Consider the following 21,166-nt stretch of genomic DNA (forward strand, 5'->3'; position numbering starts at 1 on the left):
CAGTGGATCATTAATACCTGGGGAATACACATATAAAAGGGGTAGACCCACTACAGAGGTCTGGAGCAGCGGTCAGAAAGGCTGAGAAAAATGGGCAGCTGGCATTTCGCAATCAGTCGTGAATGCATTTTCTACTCCCTTTCGGTTTTTATTGCAGAACCTAATCATGAACTCTACTAAAGTCACATTAGTTCCTGTTCAGTGTTTCTTATCTCCTGTGATGTGAGGCTCTGGTAATTAGCAGGGCTGTTTCAGCTCCCAAATAAAAAGGAAATATATTTAGAAAATGGATGTGTTAACGTGGGAAAGCAGGCACAGGCAGGCCTGCGTGAAGTATCTTTCTCTTGCTGAGGTAGGCTGCAAGTCAATGTGGAAGAAGTTCTAGATCATACTGTGTGTTCCCTCTGTGACCAGCCCCGCAATCCTCTTCACTCCCTATTCCCAAATCTGGGATTATTTTTAGAAAGCTGTCCCAGGCCGGCACGGTTGCTCACGCCTGTAATCCCAGCACTTTGGGAGGCCAAGGCTGGCAGATCACCTGAGGTCAGGAGTTTGAAACCAGCCTGGCAAACATGGCAAAAACCCCGTCTCTACTAAAAATACAAAAATTAACTGGGTGTGGTGGCGGTGCCTGTAGTCCCAGCTACTTGAGAGGCTGAGGCAGGAGAATCGTTTGAACCCAGGAGGTGGAGGTTGCAGTGAGCCAAGATCACGCCACTGCACTCCAGTCTGGTGACAGAGCAAGACTCTGTCTCAAAAAAGAAAAAAGAAAAAAAAAAAAGCTATTCCAGAGGATATCAAACAGAAAACACGTGTTTCTTGGGAATGCCACAATGTGGATGGCATAATTTTGGGTTAGCCCAGGAAATCCAGGCCCTGAGACAGAAGGAAGGCAAAACTGTGAATTCTTTGTTTGGAATGTGAACCAAGCATATGCCAAAAGATATCTTGGAAATACCATTTCCATCCAGAATGGTTGCTCTCTTTGTCCGCATGCCTTCATCTTCCTCAGGCTCTGACCTTCTCCCAGCTCTCTAAACTTGAGCAAATGCCCAGAACAAGGCCTGGTGCTAGGATCGGAACAGGGAAGACACATGGAAATGAATAAGAAGGTCACATTCTAGATAACTTGCACATCGCGGCCCCCTTTTTATAATAGTCCCTTTCTCCATCCTCCCCACCCATCCTCACTTCCCTCTCTTCTATGAACAATTCAGTTTAACTGTGTAGGTTGGATCTTGGCATGCTGGTACCCTGGGGTGATGGAAAGTTGCCTTCCTACTGAAGGTCAGCCACAGAAAAAGCATCTGTATGTTGGCAAATCTGCTAGGTTCAGGGCTCTCCGAGGGAATAGATGGGAGAAAAATTTTGGATTCACTTTTGATTGTACTTCCTGATGGAGTCAGGATTGGGGTGAGGGTAATTGCATGTTAACAAGCATAGATCGCGCATGGAGTGGCCATCCTGTGCAGCAGTGAGTCCCCTGACGGTTGATGTGTTCCAGCAGGAACTGATGAGTGCCTTCAAGAAAAGCATAGAGGGATTGTTACTTTATGTAGTTAGATTAGAAGTATGGGGTCTGCAAACTGTGGCCTGCGGGCCCACTCCGGCTTCACCCACTCATTGCATTTTCTCTGTGGCCTCTTCCAGCCTGCAGCCGCAGAGTTGAATAGTTGTCAGAGTGTGACCTGCAAAGCCAAAAGGACTTACTCTTCCCCTCTACAGAAAAAGCTTGCCAACCCTGGACTAGATAAACTCTGGTATGGTTAGATGTTTGTCCCCTCCACATCTTATATTGAAATGTGATCCCCAGTGCTAGAAGTGGGGCCTGGTGGGAGGTGATTGAATTGTGGGGGTGGACCCCTCATGAAAGGCTCAGTGTCATCCCCTTGGCGACCAAGTTCTTGCTCAGCTATTTCACGTGAGATCTGGATGTTTATAAAAGAATGTGACACAGAAACAGAAAACCAAATACCGCGTGTTCTCACTTAAAAGTGGGAGCTAAATGATGAGAACACATGGACACAAGGAGGGCTTTTCAGAGGGTAGAGGGTAGGAGAAGGGAAAGGATCAGGAAAAATAACTAATGGGTACTAGCTTAATACCTGGGTGATTAAATAAATGTTTACAACAAACCCCCATGACACAAGTTTGCCTATGTAACAACCCTGCACTTGCACCCTTGAACTTAAAAAAAAAAAAAATGGCTGGGCACAGTGGCTTATGCCTGTAACTTGAGCACCTTGGGAAGCTGAGGTGGGCAGATCACTTGAGGTCAGGAGTTCAAGACCAACCTGGCCACCATGGCAAAACCCTGTCTCTACTAAAAATACAAAAATTAACCAGGCGTGATGGCGCACGCCTGTAATCCCAGCTACTAGGGAGGCTGAGACAGGAGAATCGCTTGAACCCGGGAGGCGGAGGTTGCAGTGAGCCAAGATCATGCCAGCTGCACTCTAGCCTGGGCAACAGCAGGACTCAAAAAAAGAAAAAAAAAAGTGTGATACCTCCCTTCCCACACACACTTTGCTCCTGCCTTTGCCATGTTGTACGCCTGCATCCCCTTTGCATTCGACCATGATTATAAGTTTCCTGAGGCTTCCCCAGAAACTGAGCAGATGCCAGCACCATGCTTCCTATACAGCCTGCAGAACTGTGAACCAATTAAACCTATCTGTTTTATAAATGACCCACTCTTGGGTATTTTTTTATAGCAATGTAAGAACAAGCTAACACAAACCCTCATATTTAGGAACTGGTAGCTCCAGTCCTTTGATATCTAATTTTAAGAGCTTTTGAGACTATCATAGTTTATGCATTAAAGGAAGTTTATAAGTTTCTCCTTTTCTGAATATTTCCAAGGAAAGGCAAAAATGTGTCCCCCTGAAATGATGGTGATGTTTTCTGACCTGGAGATGAACTAAGTCCAGTCTGGGACAGGCTCCCCAGGGAGCGTTTTCATGGAGCTCAGTGTGAACCCACTTTTGCAGATTGGTGGCAGGGGCAGCTTTAGGTCCCTTGAGGTTGTCTGTACCCCACTTCCCAAATAAAATAATGACTAGAAAATCTTTGCAGGAAAGGGGAAATGTGCAAATATACGAGACAAAATTGTTTTTCTTTCCCAGCAGTTTTCCCCCTTAGAACCATTGCACAGGCCTGAGCTATCCTAGGGGTCTGTTTTACTCCCAGGCTAAGCGTGAAGCAGACCCTTACCCTCTAACACAGTAACAGCCACAGCAACGTTGATGATCATAAGCAGCGCTTGCAGGCTTGGCTGGTCCTTTACAGATGCTATCTCACCAATCCTTGTGCTGACTCAACAAGTAGGTACCTGTATTAGTTTTCTATTTCTGCCCAAACAAATTACTGCAGCCTTGGTGGCTTAAAACAACACAATTTTTATCTTACAGTTGTTTAGGTCAGAAGTCCAACATCGTTCTCACTGGGCTAAAACCAAGCTGTGGGCAGAGCTGGCTCCTTCTGAAAGGGAGCATCTTTCTCCTGCCTTTTCCAGCTTTTGGGGGCTACCTGCATTCTTCAGCTCATGACTCCTTCCTTCGTCTTCACAGCCAGCAATGGCAGTAGCTGCTTTCACGCTCACATATTTCCTGTTCTCTCTTCCCCAGCCCTCTTTCCTTTATAAGGACCCATACGAGTCCATTGGGCCCACCTGCATAATCCAGAATCCTTTAATTTAAATTTATCTAGTTCACAACACTAATCCTCTTTACCATGTAACCTAACATAGTCAAAGTTTCCAGACATTAGGATGTGGGCGTCTTTGGGGGCCGTTATTCTACCTACCACCACACCCCTTTTATAGATGAGGTAACAGAGACACAGAGTGGGTTAGGAACTTGTCTAAGGTCACATAGTGCTAAGTGATGGATGATCTTCACCTTTGACCCCAGCTACTGTCATCTCTGGAAAGCAGGGATGGATAACATGGCCAGCACAGTGTCCAAGGGGCTCCCCTCTTCTGGCTTCAAATAGAGTGACGGCCAGAGGGAGAAGTAACTCTGGATGAACCCACAGGGGCAACCCTGGATTCTAGCTCTGAAAGCTCACAGGCAGTGTGTGGCAAAACTGGTTTCTCTGATATGTTTTCCTTCCAGAGTGGGAGTGCCCCAGCCTCTTTCAAATCTTCCTTTTTTTCATGTATGTCTCCTAGGTGCTTTGTGGGGATGATTTTCTGCAGAATGAGTGTCAGGAAACAGCTGGCCACTTGATTTTTATTCCTGTTAGGCGCAGTCCTGGGCACAGAGCTACTTTGCATTCGTTGCTTAGCAAGAAGCAGGCCCCAAATAGCCACCTGTCCCAAGGCCCTTTTGTCCACTGGAGGGGATGTGTGATTAGATGGAGGGTAATTGATAACGCAGGGTAAGTAGGGAGAGTGAAACCCCTTGAGGTTGGACCTAAGCAGCTCCAAGTCCAGATTCCTGCTCCAGTGCAACTGACGCTAAACAACAACAGCTGGACTTGACTGCACACCGATGGTGGTCAGGTGAGGCGTGAGTGTGTTTCCTGAATGATCACTTAGAAATTAAGTCTCCCCTGCTATGTCAGGGGCATTGTTCTAGGCACAAGGGATGTTAGAGTGAACGAAACACATTTGTAGCCCTACCCCCAGCCCCTCTGGAGCTTATACTCCTAAGGACCTTAAAGGTAGAGATTGTTTTTGTCCATTTTGCATATGGAGAAACTAAGCTTAGGGAAGTGTCTGGAAAAATGTCACATGGTAGCTGACAGTGAAAGAACCAAATGACAAACCCACCTCCTCCCCTCCAGAGCCCCAGCTCCACACACTGGCTCTGTTAACTGCTTGGTTTGGGCCAGGCACCGTGGCTCATGCCTGTAATCCCAGTGCCTTGGGAGGCCTAAGCAAGAGGATTGCTTGAGGCCAGGAGTTCGATACCATCCTGGGCAACATAGAGATCCCATCTCTACAAAATAAATAAACAGATATATAAATTAGCACGGTGTGATGGTATGCACCTATAATCCTAGCTACATGGGAGGCTAAGGTGGGAGGATAAATTGAGCCTGGGAGTTCAAGGCTGCAGTGAACTATGATTGTATAACTGCATTCCAGCCTGGGTAACAGAGTGAGACCCAGTCTCAAAAAAGTTCATATACGCATACATAAACAGTTGGTTTGCTGGGAAACACCCTCTAATGCACAGGTCAGCCCCTGCCACAGAGAATGACCCAGCTCCAAGTGCCAATAGTGTCACTGCAGAGAAGCCCTGGTGCAAAATGAAAATAATAAAATCCACCATAGAGTGTTGTTATGAGCTTTGATAGCAGTATCACGTGAGCCTTGATCTAACCAAATCATGTTTTCACTCACTGGATTTTCAGCTGGAATCGTGGCATGTCAGGGCTCTGCCTAGCCGGGCCCCCCTCCTATCCCTGACCCAAATTCTGAGAAGTGGCCAGTAACACGGTTCTAGAGGAACTTGCCAATGCTCATTTTGTATTCTATGTGGTGGTGGTGTTTTGTTTTTTTTTTTTTTTTTTTTAATTTTTTTTTTCTCATTGTAAAAGACAAATTCTATTTCCTTACTCCTGAGGGAAAACTAATTCCAGCAAAGGCCATTTGTCTTTGGTACCTTAAGATCTAGATAATTTACTGCAAGTTTATTTTTATTGAAAATTATGTAGATATTATTCAGAAACACAATTTTCAACTATACGGCACACTTAAGCACATATTTTTAGTGCTAATACATAGACTGAGGATATATGCTAGAATGTGCATTTCTCAAAGATACTTTTCTCTTTTTTGTGACTCACTGCCTTTGAGGTCCTTAAACTTGTGTGCTATGAAGTGCTAAAGGATTAAAATATTTTCAAATGGATATTGTGCTGTAAGTTATGAGTTGTTACCATTTGACTGCAATTCAAACTCATGATGCTTTATATAGCTTAGATGATTAATTCAGAAATAATTTGCATTTAAATGCATTTAAGATATTTAACTTATGATTCCAAATGTGCCTATTTTAAGCCTGGCAGAAGTACTTCAATCTCCAAAGTATGTGGACGCTCTAGTTCTCCCTAGTTTGTGGACCTGAAAAGGATTTAGATATTAATATAGAATAACTTTTCCAAACTAGTTCTGAAAACATAAGAACTGAGAGATAGGCCCTCCCGACACACACGCACGCGCACGCACACAAACGCGCACACACAGAGATTTATGCTTTGTGCTCTCTTGGGAACATTTAAGGTACATTGCAAACTACAATTGCTTCCTTAAATGTACAATGCACATTTGACATAGTAAAGATATTTTGAAGATCTGCAGTCCAGAAACCTGTTTAAGCCAACATATTACACACTTCTAAGAAAGAAAAGCTTTTAATAATACCCCATAAGAACTCTTAACCGTTATAGAAATTACTCTTTGAATAATGTGAGAAAATATTTAATTAGTGAAACCCTAAGGAAGTGATCAGCATGGAGATTCCTGATGGGTGCCAACGTGCCTTCCTAAAATGCTGGATGGTTATTCTGGAAAAACAATTCTGGAGACAGATTCTGGCATTAACTATCTCTGGTAACATAGTGGTAACTAGGTTCTTCCCACTTCTGGTTGTTTCAGCTAATTAAAGTATAAGGGAGTCCAATAATTCATGAATGGATAAACAAATTGTGATCCGTCCTTGCAATGGAATATTATACAGCCATAAAAAGGAATATCTAGAGTAGGTAAAGCCATAGAAACACAAGGTAGATGAGTGGCAGGGGTGGGAAGGAGGACCTACTTATAGGTCTGGGTTTCTCTTTGAAGTCATGGAAATGTTTTGTAACTAGACGGAGGTGGTGTTTCTACAACATCATGAATACACTAAACATGACTTTAAAAATGATTTATTACCTCAGTTTAAAATTCAGTTTAAAACTCCTCAGTTTAAAAGTAAAACTGAGTTTCACCTCAGTTTGAAAATCACAGTACACAGAAAGAGGTAAGGGAGGTCAGAGAAACTGGGCAGGAAAACCCAGGTGTGAGGACCAGGAGGAAGAGGGTGAGGCAGAGGGGGCAAGGCAGATTCGAGGGGGGACGTTCTGCCACATTCTTGAGGGTGGCATGGGCAGCTTGTATGTAGATGAAAACAATTTTAGGAAACTGCAGCCCAAAGTGGTGTTCCATACACAAGAGAGGCCATCAAGAGAAGGTCACCAAGGGAAGGCAGAAGAGCAGCCTCTGCCCATCTCAGTGGACAGCTGAGTGGGCATCCACCCCATGGTGATGCTCATGACCACAGCCTGGTGACCCACACTTGTGTCTTTGCTGTCAAGGCAGAAGCAAGTGACCATGAAACTAAGCTTAACTTTTGGTGTTCTTTACTTGTGTAAAGGATCATATCTTACATGGTAGAGAAGGACTAGACCAACGCTGTGTAATAGACCTCTCTGTAATGATAGAAGTGTTCCATAACTGCACGGTCCAGTAAGGAAGCCAAATAGATGGTACTCCATAAGGTGACCATTGAGCGCTTGAACTGCAGCTAGTGAAGCTGTAGAACTGAGTTCTTAAGTACTGTTTTTTAAAATTTAAATAGCTGCGTTTGGCTGATGGCCTTCCTATTGGAAAGCACAGATCTTGAATGTCATAGGTGAAAACTGTCTTTAGCATTACATGGGCCTATGTTTTAATACTAACTTTGCCTCTCCCTTGCTATGTAATTTGAGGCAAGTTGTTGAATCGTGAGCCTTAGTTCCTCATTTATAGAAAGGGAGAAATGAGAGAATGTGCCTCCTAGAGTCACTGTCAAGATAAAATGAGGTATGGCAATATTAAGTACATGGAAGTGGGCAACTAATAAGTACTTTATAAACGTTCTTTGTGTCTTTGGGTATTGATATCCTGTATGTGTCTTATGCAGTGGTGCTTTGAGAAAATGAGGTACAGAGAGGTGTAGTAACTATGCTCAAGTCACATAGCTAGAAGGCAGAGCGCTAGGAATTTAATCCCAGATGTTCTGATGCCAAAGTCCATTTTCTTGCTGCTGCACTGGGTTTCTCTTGGAACCCTGGTTACCAGATTCATCTCTGCCTGGAGCATTAGACTGGGACTGAGGAATGGATCTCGTTTTTCCTACCAGCTGATCCATTAAGTATGAACTGTTCTGGTCTTTGTTGAGATGAAGTATTAGTCCCTTTTCATACTGCTATGAAGAAATGTCCAAGACCGGGTAATTTGTTTAGAAAGAAAAATGGACTCACAGTTCTATAAGTCTGGGGAGGCCTCCCAATCATGGTGGAAGGAAGGAACAAAGGCATGTCTTACATGGCAGCAGGCAAGAGAGCGTGTGCAGGGGAACTGCCCTTTTATAAAACCATCACATCTTGTGAGACTTATTCAGTATCATGAAAACATCATGGGGAGGTCCCACCACTATGATTCAGTTACCTCCCACCTGGTCCTTCCCATGACACATGGGGATTGTGGGAGCCGCAATTCAAGCTGAGATTTGGGTGGGGACACAGCCAAACCATATCAGATGGGATTTCTTGTAGGACTTGAAACCCTGGGGACACACGTGATTGTGTGATGGATTTCTATCTCCAAAATGGTCGATCTTTCTTACCCAGGTTGGTTCTGGGTAGGTTCTGGACTAGACTGGCAGGGGAGATCCTCGTCTCTGTCATCCCAGGCACCTGAAGTCAAATCTTTCAGAAAAGTGATTTAACCCGTCTCCATATGTGGGTTTTTTTGGTTTTTTGTTTTTTTTTTTTTTGTGTGTGTGTGTGTGTTTGTTTGTTTGTTTTTTGGCACTGAGCACTTCTTGTTGAATGCCTTCTTCTTCATTCTAAATAAAAATGTCTCCAAGTCATGGAGAACTTTGTCTGGCACGGACAGGGGCAAGATAGTCTTCTTCTCTCCTGCTGGTTAGTTGGAAAGGACACATCCTGTTCTCCTCACCTTTGGGCTAAGAACAGAGTTTGGCCTTTTAATGAACAGTTTGTCCTGACTTGAGAGAGAAGTCAAAGTCAGGCATTGCAAAGTGCCTTGCATGTGCTGCGCTGTTCCTGGCATCTTGGTTACATTCTCCACGGGTGCTTAAGAAGCTAACACTCACTGCTGGTCGGGGAACTGGGGCTCCACTTCCCACTCTAAATACAGCCCCTGTTTCGTCACACTTGCTGTTTAACAGCCCTACCATACCATTCTTGAGAGAAATAAAGTGAAGTTTCATTAATGTGAGAGATCAACAGTAGTTCAGTTATAAGTTATCACTGCAGAGGCAGAGCAGCAGGTTCAGCTCCTCAAGTTGGAAATAAAAAAGATGAATGGGAGGAGGAAATGAACTTAGTGATCTGCTGCCTGGGCACTTTGTCACGGATGCATGAGGAGAGAGGAGAAAGCCTTTCTAAACACAGATTATATACCAAAGGCAATTAATAATTGTTCAATCCTTCCGGAGAGCCATTTGTTGTGGTGATATTCACATGACTGTCTTTAATACCATGACACCAGGAGGGTCTTATTTCGCCACCCACCAAGCTGGTGGCATCATGCTGGCTAATTCTCTGCAGCTGCATTTAACTGAAAACCTTTCTCTAAGATTCTGGGGTTCACAGCACACAAAATAGACAGGCATAGCATCATGCCAGTCTGTCTGCTTTCTATGACTGAGCTGACTTTTTCTGGAGCTGAATCTGTCTTTTCCACCTGTTCTACTCTCATTCACTCACTGGTTAATTCAACAGATGCCTGCTCAGCTCTTACTACCTGTCAAGCACTATTCAAGGCACTCAGTAACAGCAGTGAACCAGAGTTCCCACCCTCAGGGAACCTACAGCAGAAGAGCAGGCAGGTGATGAGAAATGCCCCTGAGTAAAGTTAAACAGGACCAGGAGGAGGGGGAATTTGTGGAGATAGGGGAGCAGGAGGAGGTGCATGATATTCTAGTCTATATATGATGATCAGGGCTGGCCTCTCTGAAGGGGAGACATTTAAACAGAGATCTGATGAAAGAGAAGGTTGTGAAATACGCAAATACCTGCAGAGAGAGAAAGCCACACAGGTGAACAGCCAGCAAGACGGCTGAGCATACAGGAGGTTGGGTGCAGCAGAACTGTTGCAAAAGGTAGGGCCCCACAGTCCGGCAAGCTCAAGGCAAATCCTATGGAAAGATTTTTTTTTCTTTTAGCTGCTGTGTCTTTGCTGGGGTATCCCTCATTTCTTTTTTCACCAGGCCCTGACCCCTTCTTGGCAGCCCTGGCAGCAAGTGCACAGGCCCAGAGGTCAAAGTGGGCTTAGCATGTGTACGGAACATAGGCTGGAGATGGGGTGGATCACTTAGGGCCTTGGAAACCTTTGCATGGATTCTGGCTTCTGAGTGAAATGGGAAGCATTGAAGGTTTTGGACAGAGACAGGATATATTCAGATATCTCTTTCACCAAGAATGCTGTAAACAGATCGGAGGGGACTTCAGTGGAAGTGAGGAGCTTAGCAAGAAGTTACCGAAGGAAACCAGGTGAGAAAGAAGAGAACTTGGATTAGAGCGTGGGGCTAGAGTGCCCATGGCCAAAGTGGAGGTGATGAAAAGTGGTTGGATTTGCGCTACGTCTTGAAAGACGCACCAGGATTTGCTACTGGATGAAGTGCAGTATGTGACGAAAGAGAGAAGCGTTTAGGGTAGTGGGAAGATTTTTAAAATATTTCAACTTTTAAAAATTGTGTTTAAAAAAAAAACACGTAACTTTAAATTTACCATTTTAATGATTTTTTTTTTTTTTTTTTTTTTTTTTTTTTTTGAGAAACAAGGTTTCACTGTGTTGTCCAAGCTGGCTTCTAACTCTTGTGCTCAAGTTATTCTCCTGTCTCAATCTCCCAAGTAGCTGGGCCTACAGATGTACACCACTGTGCCTAGCTTCTTAACCATTTATAAGTGTGCAGTTAAGTAGCATTAAGTCCACTCACATTGTTGTGTAACAAACCTCTAGGACCTCTTCATCTTGCAATACTAAAACTTTATACCCATTAAAAACTAATTCTCCTTCCCCTAACCCTCTGATCTTGGCAACCATCTTCTCACTTTCTGGTTCTGTGATCTTGACTGCTTTAGATACTTTGAATGTGTGGATTCACACAGTATTTGTCCTTCTATGACTGGCTTATTTCACTTTGCATAATGCCCTTGAGGTTCATCCGTGTAATCTCATATGACAGGATTTCCTTCTCTTTCAAGAATGCATCATAGTCCATTGTGTGGATATACCATGTTTTCTTTATCCATTATCCGTTCATCTATCAATGGACATTTGGGTTGCTTACACCTCTTGACTATTGTAAATTACGCTTCACTGGGTGTGCAAGTATCTCTTTGAGATACTTCTTCAAATTCTTTCAGATATGTAGCTAGGAGTGAGATTGCTAGATCATACGATAATTCTCTTTAGCTTTTTGAGAAACCTCCATACTGTTTTCTGTAATGATTGTGGCATTTTATATTCTCACCAAGTGTATACAAGGGTGACAATTTCTTCATGTCTTTTCAACACTTACTATTTCTGTTTACTTGATAGTGGGCATTTTAATGGCTTTGTGCAGTGACACCTCATTGTGGTTTTGATTTGCATTTATTTTAGGATGAGTGATGATCAGCATCTTTTCATATGCTCATTAGCCATTTGTATAACTTCTTTGGAGAATTGTCTCTTCAGGCCCTTTGCCCATTTTTTAATCAGGTTATTTGGATTTTTGTTGCTGTTAAGTTGGGGAAGTTCTTTATAATTTTCTGGATTTTAACCCTTTATCCAATATATGTCTTGCAAATATTTTATCCTATTTAGTAAGTTGCCTTTTCATTCTGTTGATTGTTTCCTTTGATAAGCATAAGTTTTTAGTTTGATGTAGTTTCATTTGTCTAGTTTTTCTTTTGTTGTCTGTGCTTTTTGTGTCGTATATAAGAAATCATTACAAAATCCAATGTCCTGAAGCTTTTCCATCATGTTTTCTACTAGGAGTTGTATAGTTTTAGGTCTCACATTTAGGTCTTTAATTCATTTTCAGCTGATTTTTGTATATGGCATGAGGTAGGGGTCTAACTTCATTTTTGCTTGTGGATATTCAGTTTTCCAAACACCATTTGGGACTGTCCTTTTCCCATTGTGTAGTCCTGGCACCTTTGTCAAAAATATTTCAGTCATATACATAAGGGTTTATTTCTAGGTTCTCTATTCCGTTTCATTGGCCTAGATATTTGTCTTCATGTCAATACATACAGCTTTGATTACTGTTGCTTTGTAGTATGTTTTTAAAGCAGGAAGTATGAGGACTCCAAGACTAAGAGACTTTGCTCTCTTGAACCAAAAGATGGACAGATTGCCATTTACTGGGGTGGCAGTGACTGAGAGAAACAGGTACTCTGAAGAATATAAGGAATTGTCTTGTCCATATGAAGGTGCCATTAGAAAAATAGGTTGGTTATCTTCTGACACCAAAAGATTTTTCCCCAAATTGTCTGAGTTGCAGCCAATATAAACATAGGCCAAACTTTTCTAAATCAGATGTGTTTGGAGAGGGTGGAATGGCTGTCAGAATGGACTGGGCTTCTAGGGTGACATACAGGTCCAGGCAGAGTGAACCAACCAACATCACTTGCAAGATTGAAGAAGCCTCAGGGAGTTGGATCAGCGGAAGAGAAGATCCTCATAGAAGAGGCAAAATTCTCTGTCTTGGGGACAATGGCAATACTTGGGAGAATTCCCAGAAAGCGATTGTTTTAGATGATTGTTTTCTTGGAGACCGATGTTGAGGAAGACTCTGAGGCTGCTTCCAGATGCAGCAGGATGGAGAATGACTGTCAGTTGGCAATGTCTATCTTTGGAGACAGACATATCAGTCACTCTCACACTTCCCCTGACTTAACTGGATTCTCATGTTCTCTGGCTCAGAGGGAAGTATCATCAGGGAAGTACAGCTAACATCTTTGAGCATGTACCATGTGTCAAAATCTATTCAGAGAGCCTTTCTCACTCTTTATAAGAAATCAGTGAGGTAGGCACTATTATTATTTTCATTTGAATGTTGAGGAAACTGTGGGACCGACAGGTTAAATAGCTTACCTAAGACATGGTGAGTAATTGGTATAGCCAGGACTTGAACCCTGGCCACCTGGCTCCGTTGTCCAGGCTATTAACCATCATAGCTCCAAAGAGCAGCCTCATACCAGGGCCTCAAGCTGCCTGGGGCTTCAGGAGCTTTTCTCCTCTATGGCTATACTAGTCTGTTTCACGCAGCTGATAAAAACATACCTGCAACTGGGTAATTTATAAAGGAAATGAGGTTTAATGCACTCACTGTTCCTCATGGCTGGGGAGGTCTCACAATGACGGTGGAAGGCGAGAGGCACATCTTACATGGCGGCCAGGAAGAGAGAGAACTTGTGCAGGAAACTTCCCTTTACAAAAGCATCAGATCTGGTGAGACTTATTAACTATCGTGAGAACAACACATGAAGGACCTACCCCCATGATTCACTTACCTCTCTCACCTGGTCTCTCCCACAACACGTGGCAATTGTGGGAGCTACAATTCAAGATGAGATTTGGGTGGAGACACAGCCAAATCATATCAATGGCTGAGACTCCATCTGTGTACTGGGGGCTGGGAGATTCAGTTGACAATTTTTGTTCCTCTTGGCTTCAAAGGACTCAATCTAGGATCATCACAAAATGTATTTATTGTCCAAAACTGGAGTGCTTTTGAGAGCAAAAAGGACTATATTAATATTTAGGCTAGGACTACAAACATAAACCAGTCTTGTCCTGAGCAAACTGGAATTTGAGGTCATTATATTTATGGTCAGTTAGTAAATGAGATCTTAGCCTCAGTGAAAGTGAAATTTTACTGGAATAGGCAACCTATTGAACACACACGTTATCCAGATGGCTTAGATTTAGATCTTTTAAAAGAGTAACATCACCATTTTAAGTTGTTCTTCTTCATTAACTATGAAGCCCTTTCCTATATGGGCTTATCAGTGTTGTAGGAAAGGCTTTCATGGAACCGTATAATTCATCTCTCTAGAAACGAAGAATTCTAACGTCCGTCCTCACTTCTGCCAAAATTAGAAACATACATATGTGTCGAGCTTTCTGCTTGGTGAAGGTGCACTGACCACTCTTTTTTTCAGCATCCATTTATTTTTCCTTGCTGAGCTTTCTGTCTGCATTTTCATCTCTGGCTCTGTCTTTACTGATAGTGTTTGTTGTAGATTTGTGAGCTCCAAGAGGGCTGAGACTGCACACTTTGAATGGACTTTACTGTGTTGGCACAATGCTTTGTAAATAAAGGCATTGTAATTCATTCAACAAACATCTAGTGATGATTACTGTGTGTGAAGCAGTATACATAGCACACGGAAGATACTCAAGGGTGTGGCAAAAAGAGTTTCTATTTCCCGTAAGTTTATCAGCAGTAAGAAGTAACACTACTAATGCCTGCTATTTATAGATCCCATCTTATCTGTCAGAAACTGTGCTCAGTGTTTAACATACATTTTCTCAGTAAGTCTGTGCCACTGAGCAGTGTTTCTCTAAGTATTTCACCTGGAACACTAGTTCTTGCAAACTGTTGATGAATGCTATGTGTGTCAGTGGTCCCCAATACCACCCTCAGATTTGGTGATTTGCCAGAAAGACTCATGGACTCTCTATCTAGTTGTATTTGTTGCTAAGCTTTGTTACAGTGAAAAGATTCCAAGAAAAATCAGCACAAAAGGCACATAGGCAATGACCAAGAGAAACCAGGCAACAGCTTTCAAGTGGAGTCACACAGGACACACTTAATTCCCCCAGCAACAAATCGTGACAATGAGTATAAAATGCTGTCTAACAGGGGAAGCTCATTAGAGACTTACTGCCCAGAGTTCTTACTGGAATCTGGTCACATAGGCACTTTCTGCCTGATAGGTACCAAATCCCTGAACCCCAGAAGGAAAACAGGTGTTCAGCATAAGCCATATCTGTTTGTATAGTTGAGGCACGTTGAGTCACTCTTATCAGAGAATGGTAGGAACCTTCCCCAAATCATTCCCAAATACCAGCCAAGAGCCAAGTTTGCAGGCTGACGTTTCTAGGGATGGCAGTCCCACACTTTCTATGTTGGCTCTTTTCTGGATACTATGCAAAAAACAACAACAACAACAACAAAGTTTCATAAATAATTTTGAAAACCTTGATCAACCAATGTTAAGCTGCTTTCTTCACCTCTGGACTCTAATTTCCCAGACTTATCTGGCTCCCTGCCACCCCCCACTGTACATCTTAGAAGATTTTCGTTTGTAGGAAACAACCACAAGACGTCCTCGTGGGGAAATGACATCACTCCTATTCAATGTAGCATCAAATGCTGAGAAAATCCATAGCAGGAAAGGACAGTTTAAAAATTTATGAATTATCTTTTCCTTTACACTTCAGCATTGACAGATAAGTATTAAATTGAAATACCGTCTCAGACTTTGATCAGAGAAGCTAAGGAAAACAAGTGCTGCAGCTGCACTGGCCTCCTTTGGAAAGTAAAACCCCAGAACTCCATCTAGGCTTCCAGTTAATACACGTGTGGTGGTCTTTACACACCTATAGTCAAGGGGTCATCTGTTAATTAAATCATTAGCTTTTTCATTTGCATTGTAAATTCAAATTGTTTCTCAATGCAGTAGACTTAGATTACATAAGGTTAGAGCTTAAGCTTTGAAAGATAATTTAAATATGTTTTCAGAGTGTTAAAGACCTAGTCGATTTTTTTCCTTTTTTTTCTTGAGACAGGGTCTCACTCTGTTACCCAGGCTGGAGTGCAATGGTGTGATCATGGCTCACTGCAGCCTAGACCTCCTGGGCTCAAGTGATTCTCCCACCTCAGTCTTCTGAGCAGCCAGGACTACAGGCACGCACCACCATACCCAGCTTGTATTTTTTGTAGAGACGGGGTCTTTCCATGCAGCCCAGGCTGGTCTTAAACTTCTGAACTCAAGCTATCCACCTGCCTTGGCCTCCCAAAGTGCTGGGATTGCAGGTGTGAGCCACTGCGCCTGGCCCAAATTCCTATTTCTTGTCTCACCAGGATGTCTTTTGTCCCAACTAAAAGTAGTTCTTATTTATTGTTACAGTCAAGGTTTACAATAGGGTTTTATTTAGTTACATATTTGGACTAGAATTTCTTTATTCTCCAAATACATTAGTTTTGGAATCACTGGTAAAAACCAGAAGTTGATTTCCACTAACATTTCCAAGAGGGAGCTTTAAAAATTCACCTGTGGGAAATTTTATGCAAAAACTTGAACAAGACATAGTATTTTTCTGTTAGCAAATTATAATTTTCCTCCTGTCGGCGGGGGGCGGGCGGTGTCTATGATTATTTTCTTCCTTGGCTGCTCCTTCCATTTGCATTTGCAAACATCACATTCCTAATCTTCACCTCATCAGAAGCCTCATTTTGATTTTCTGCTTTGCTGACTTCTGTACTCTGAGAGATTCAGTAGCTCTTAATCCTATCTTTGGCCTGGCATTCTTCCTCTTCTCTATACTTTTCCATGGTTCATTCATCTCCATTTTGTTCCTTCTAGAATGTATTTTTTTAGAAGCAATTACCAATTCTTATTGGTTTGAGCTATGAAATATTTCTTCTTTGGTTGGATCTTTAGTGTGGTTTTCTTCTGACTGGCATTGTCATTAACTTGAACGGGTGAAATTAACCTTTGCCTTTGAGTCACCTGTATTTACTCTTCACCAGTGTTGCTGCCAAAAGCTTAAAGCTGGATCTAATCACTTCCTTGCTGAAATCATTAATGCTTCTCTGTTGACTTCAGGATGTGTTCAGTTGGGACATTGCCATCTGTTTCCTTCTTCAGTTCTTTCTTTCCCTTCTACTCCAGTCCTTACAAGTGACATCTTCTGTTCCTGCCATGCTCAAATGCCTGCAATTTCTCTAATGCAGCTCTCTGCCTTGGTGCCTTTGCATATCCATCTCTACTGAGGAACTGGGATGACTTTAGCATCCCGCGTAGATGCCTGGCATGAACCAGAAAGGATATCTGATTAGATCTGTAGGTGATGGTGAGAATGGATACAGGAATGTTTCAGTCAAGAATCTACCTCTAGACAGGAGGGCACTGTGGATTTTAGGATTGGAGATCATTAGCACCTGTGCCATCCTGGGAAGGTAGGAAGACCAGTTCACAGATCTAGTTTTGAGCAAAGGAAACATGGGGTTTTACCAGGTCATTTAGTGTAAGCCCACTAGAAGAAGGTATGGGGGGTGGGGTCCAGGACAGGCTGTGAGTACATGTTCTGCACCAGACTTAATTTACTTGGAGGCTTGGGGAGAATAAGCTTCCAGATGAGGAACTCAGTGGCTGAGTTGCAGGAGCTAGAAATGTGAAAAGCAAACTTAATGACTTTGTACTTGCTTCAGTATAGTACATACCCCGCTTTTATGTCCTAATCCAGTTACTTTTCTTTCTGCTGCCTTCCGTACATCCTGAGGATGAAGCCCATGCTGTCACCACTTTTATTTTTCAAAAATTAACAGTGTCTGTTAAACATGCGTGCAGTTCAGAGTTAGTTATCACTCCCCACCCTCATGAAATCATCTTTAAATACTTGATTTATTATTTATTTTCCACTGGAATACTTCTGGATTTTTCATGAAGCCTGGGGGAAAATGAGAAGTTATTATCGACATCAGTTTGCACTGTTTTATTTTAATTTAAATCACCAATACAGGAATTGGCTCTCACCATCCCGGGGTCCACCCCACCTATAATTAATTCTAAATCCTTTCAGTGGACAAACCAAATAACACTTCTATATTGAACCCAGGAACCAGAGAACCTAAATGCATCCCCTGGATATCATCTAGTGAGTCAGAGCACATAATAAAATGTGCTTCCAAAGGACAGATGATTCTTCAAAGAGAGTTACTATTCTTTAAATGTCACCCATGTGTTAGAGCCTCTTGTTCCGCTCTGTTTCTGCACGCTCCATTTCTGAAGTCCAGGAAGCCCCAGGCTGTTGGGTGGAAAGAGTAGAAAGGGGAGAGTGAGAAGGCAAGATGAATCTGGAGGGGAAGATTCATGTTTTTTGATTTCTGAGGGTCCCTCCTGATCAGCGGCTGCTAATGAGATCAGAGACAGGGGATGTGAGCACCATGAGAACCTGCTGGCTTTCTCCCACTCACAGCCCCAGAATGCTCCCACCAGCTGGGACAAGGCACAGGGAGAGCATCAAGGAGGGGATGAAAAAAGAGATCAGGAAGGAAGAGAATAGTGTGCATGAGCTCATGCGTGGGTGAGAAGAAGAGGAAACAGAAGTGGGGCGGGGTGGGGGGGGGTGACATAAAAATCCTAACCTCTACCTATGTCCTTCAAGAGCAGGTCTATCTGTTGTTGTTTGCCACATTTCCTACGCTCTTGGGAGCTTATCAGAGACTCCCCCCAGATCAGCAGCTCCAAATCACCAGCAGGAAGCCCTGTCATGTGCAGGTGTCATTGTACCGCTGTAAAAATTACTTCCCAGGCTTGGTAACTTAAAATGAAAGTCAGGCTTAAGGGTCATCAGGTGGTTAGTAGGTCAAAAAGATTTCTACACTGTAGTACATCTCTTCTCTCTTGGCTTCTATAATACTAACTTTCCTGGTTCTGTTTCTGTCTCTCAGAATACTTCTTCCCTAAAAGTATAAACTTTTCTCCTTCATGTACTTCTCTTTCTTTCATGAACTTCTGTCCTTCTAATCTTAACTGAGCCTTCTCCAAGTTCCTTCCCTATCTCATTATCTTCCCTTTCTCATTATGTTCCCTCACAATCTTAACCGCACCCATAGCTTCACCCATCACTTTCTGCAGGGAACTGCCTGTCTACCACAGAACTCTCCCCTAGAATTTAGTATAGTCAGTTGTCCACATGAATCATCCTCAAATGCAATGCGATGCGTTCTTCCCCTTGGTGCATACCCAAACTGAATTCAACACTTAACTCGTGCCCTGAATTTTCGCAAGGACGTTACCACCATCTTTAACTCTTTGAGTACATAACCTTTCACTCTGTTGCTTGTCCTCAGGGACTGTACTGTGTGTTACAGTCTCTCATCTGACTCTCAGGAATAATTTTGAGTAGAGTACTACTGCTAATACACAAATTCACCAACTTTTCTCTGCTGGACCTTGGTGTCATTCTCCCTGAGTGAGTCCCTTTTGCAAGTTATTAATATATGTCATACAGAGCCTGTTTGTCATATTTATTGACCAGACTAAGGAGAGAACATTGTACCCTCTAACCCAGTGGTCGGTGTGCTTGAGCCAGCTCACACCAGCTCTGTGAGACCACTGTTAATGTCTCTTTCTCACTCTGTCTTCACTGTAGCTTGATGTCAGTCATGGCAGGATTGTCTACACCATGGGAATGGGCAAACACTGTAAACTAAGGATTACCTTACTTCTTCACAGAGCTGGTGGTTAAGTTACAACAGATAACTGCTCCACTACACCTGTCATGTCCTGTGCAGTTAGCAATGATATTAACTTACTCTGCTTGAGGCACTTTGATAAAACTTCACTGATTTATCTCATTTAATCCCAATAACTACTTCATAAGAAAGGTACCATCATTCTATCTGATTTACGGGTAAAGCAAATGGACACTCAGAGAGGTAAGATCTGACACCATGTGTCTGAGAGCAGGTCCATGCCATCTAAGTAGATTTGTACCAGAAACCTGGCTGGGGGTATTTTTCCCCATATAGGGATATCTCTCTCTCTAATTCATGTCCATTCAAAGACAATGCTACTGGTAACTGAAATGGATCAGACTTTGCACGTTTTTCTTTCTTGGAACAAACAGGATTTGGAAGCTTTGACATTGGTGTTAGAGATCATTTACAAAATAAACTGTTCATAAGACAGGTCCAGTTCATAAGACAGGTCTTGTATTAAGACCTGTCTTCTTAATACAAGATCCATATGTGTTAATTGAATTACATTTGAACTTTAAATTCTTTCTCCAAATGTTTGACTAACAATCTCCCCAAAATAGCACTATTGGTAATCAACAAAGTCATTGTTTCATTGCAATAGGAATGTAATAAGAGACAATAGATCCCAAATTAATGAGTTATCCAAGACCTTTAGTTGCAAATCCTTTAGCCAAATGACCATACCCATGGGTGTCAGAGCACCAGTACTTGTTAATTATTGCCATGTTTAAAATAAAATAATTTTGGTCTAGATTAGATTTTTTTTATAAACCTGAAGAAGTATTCAGATTGCCACTATCAGAAAAAAAATCTCATTGATCCAATTAGCACTCAAAAAGTCATTTTCCTCCTTGTTACTTTTTCATTCATTAATTTAATATTCAAAGAACACCTAATTGATGCCAGCCACTGCTCCCAGTGTTGAGAATAGAGGGATGAAGAGAGGCAAGATCTCAGCTTTCATGGTTCACATTCTAGTTAGGGAAGATAGGATAAACAAAGTACCAAATAAAACCAGAATTTGGGGCATGATGAGACCTAGGAAGAAAGGGAAAGGAGGTGATAGCAGAAGTATGCAATCAGAGGCTCTGCTGAAACAGAGCTGACAAGGTGTTTGAGCAGAGAAGCGGGCGTTCATAAGGAACCAGCCATGCAGAGGTGTGCACTGAGACGCACCCTGTCAAGGGAACAGGTTGGAGACTCCAGCAACCTTGGCGTAATCAAGAAATAGAGAGGTGGCCATGGCGGTAGAAGTGAAGCAAGGGAGATAGGATTGATTAGTGAAGAAATCCAAGAGGAAAGCAGGACCCAGACGATACGGAGTCTCAGAGGTTATGCGTTGGGATTTATTCTAAGTGCATACAGGAACCACTGTAGAATTCCAGGCAGGATACAGACTTTCCTATCTGTGCTTAGGAGTCTAAGCTGTACTCTTTCTTTCTTCAAGTGATACGGGACTGACTTAAATTCTTTGTTGCAAAACCAATGACATTGTTATGCAAACATGATGTATTGAACTATATGGAAGTATTTATTTGTTTAAAAATTGGGGGAAGAGACTTGTAAAATATGGTTTATATTCTCTGTGGTTGGGTATAGGTTTTTTTCCTGCCGCTCATTCACCAGCCAACCTTCTCCAATATAGTCAGACATGGCTGACTTTGGAGGATAATGAAAGC

The 21,166-nt window shown here is 42.5% G+C and overlaps 2 protein-coding genes across 3 annotated transcripts in view; one reads left to right on the forward strand and one right to left on the reverse strand.

Moving 5' to 3' along the window:
- MPHOSPH6 (M-phase phosphoprotein 6) overlaps window positions 1–5,404 on the reverse strand; it is a 1,084,238-nt gene extending 1,078,834 nt beyond the window's left edge. Inside the window, exon 1 of the mRNA XM_050775062.1 lies at window positions 5,400–5,404. The gene's annotated coding sequence lies outside the window, so the exon portion shown is untranslated. The remainder of the gene's footprint in view (window positions 1–5,399) is intronic.
- Window positions 1–21,166, forward strand: part of CDH13 (cadherin 13) — a 1,164,483-nt gene that overhangs the window by 600,374 nt on the left and 542,943 nt on the right. The gene's annotated exons all lie outside the window — the stretch shown is intronic.

This window comes from Macaca thibetana, chromosome 20 (assembly GCF_024542745.1).
Source record: "Macaca thibetana thibetana isolate TM-01 chromosome 20, ASM2454274v1, whole genome shotgun sequence".
In the NCBI taxonomy this organism is placed as follows: domain Eukaryota; kingdom Metazoa; phylum Chordata; class Mammalia; order Primates; family Cercopithecidae; genus Macaca; species Macaca thibetana.